The following is a 1,562-nucleotide window of genomic DNA, read 5'->3' on the forward strand; positions in this document are numbered from 1 at the left end:
AAAAAAAAAAAAAAAAAAAAAAAAAACTACAAAACACAATGAAAAAGAAATACGCGGGGTCACATAAAAAAAACCAGTTACAAAATATCGCAGGTTTTCCAAAAATGTCAAAATCATAACCAAAACGACATGGGAGAAGAGGACTCAATCTAAGGGCCCTCTTCTGCAGCTGCATGACTCCACACGTCCTCGCCACCGACCCAGATCTACTTTTCTCCTGAGAAAAATAGCAAAAAACACAGAATGCGTATATAAACAATACCCAGTAAGCAACTTGCTCGTAAGCTCTTGTCGAACTTAGCCCTATTCACGGGATCCTAAATTTTGAGCTCGAATAGTCACTAGTCAGAGACCTAGTGGTGCCTGGCAACATCTAACTGTTCCTAAGATCAGTAACTACCTGTCACTGTGCCTCGCTAGGCTGTGTCAGTCACTACCGTCTTACGCCCTTGTCGGCTTAGATCAGTAAAACTACCTGCCTTAGGAACAATAACTACCTGTCACTATGTCGCTCGACTGGATCAGTAAAAGGCCATGGCTCGTCTCACTAAGCGCCTCTGACTTGTTATCATAGTTCCCAAAGCCATTATCCCAGTGGGAGTTATTGTAATATACTATGATTACCCTCAACCCGTTGTGGGTAACTACGAAAATGGTACACTGTCATTATGTGCTTCATAACTTATAATAACTAGCACCTAATAAATGATCCAACTCCCAAAGGGTAACAATGGGTTACCCAAGCCCCACGCCCAATGCCTAACAAAGAACCACGACAACAACACGTCGCCATGCTAAGTCACATAATAACCATAATAACCATCTAGCTCAACATAAAAACATACCATTTCATATGCCTATACGAAATTTCACATTCATGCCAACGAAACTATATAACCATAACAACAACCAAAGTACAACCACACACATTATCGAAGTACCACCTCCATGAACTAACTTTACCCATTCCTAAATACGTTACTAAATTGTTTGGCCACAAATCCAAACCGACTCCTACAAGAAATTACATAAAAACTTGCTCTAGATGGTTACTTACCTACTCGTAGACTTCCTAAAACTTTATTGAGTCTTCAAGTGTCCCCTTAACTAAGCTTGAAATTTTCCTATAATAAGGCATTTATGGAATGTGTGAGTCAAGTACCTAAATCTGAATAAAGACAAATCAGATGGTGTGAAATGGGAAAACAAATGGGGTTTCGGTTCAGTACAGGTGGGTGGGGTCAGGTCAGGTCGTGCCCTCTCAGTTTTCGGCCTCTTCTTCCCACCTTCTTCTTGATCTTTCTTTCCTCTCAACACCCCATGTCTTCTTCTTCACAAGGACTCACCAACTTCCCTCGACAATAACCTAGGTACACCGATCCCGTGAAATGTATTAGGGTTTTGGAAAACAATAACGAAAATCACACCACTAGGACTTACCGTCGGCATTCTCCCTTCCTCAACCGTTCAGCCCACCGTAGCTAACGGGCGCTTCAAGCTCCGTCGTTCATCTCCACTGCTCCCCCTCTCCTCTGTCTTTTTTTTTTTTTTTTTTTTTTTTT

The 1,562-nt window shown here is 41.5% G+C and overlaps 1 long non-coding RNA gene across 1 annotated transcript; it reads right to left on the reverse strand.

Annotated features, from left to right (window-relative positions):
• Positions 1 to 862: 862 nt before the first annotated feature.
• On the reverse strand, positions 863 to 1,530 carry LOC111493751. The gene is made up of 2 exons (XR_002720059.1): positions 1,441 to 1,530; positions 863 to 1,366 (listed from the first exon to the last, which is right to left on the reverse strand). It is a non-coding gene; the product is annotated as an uncharacterized LOC111493751 (long non-coding RNA).
• Positions 1,531 to 1,562: the final 32 nt, after the last annotated feature.

Source organism: Cucurbita maxima, unplaced genomic scaffold, assembly GCF_002738345.1.
Source record: "Cucurbita maxima cultivar Rimu unplaced genomic scaffold, Cmax_1.0 Cma_Scf00019, whole genome shotgun sequence".
NCBI lineage: Eukaryota > Viridiplantae > Streptophyta > Magnoliopsida > Cucurbitales > Cucurbitaceae > Cucurbita > Cucurbita maxima.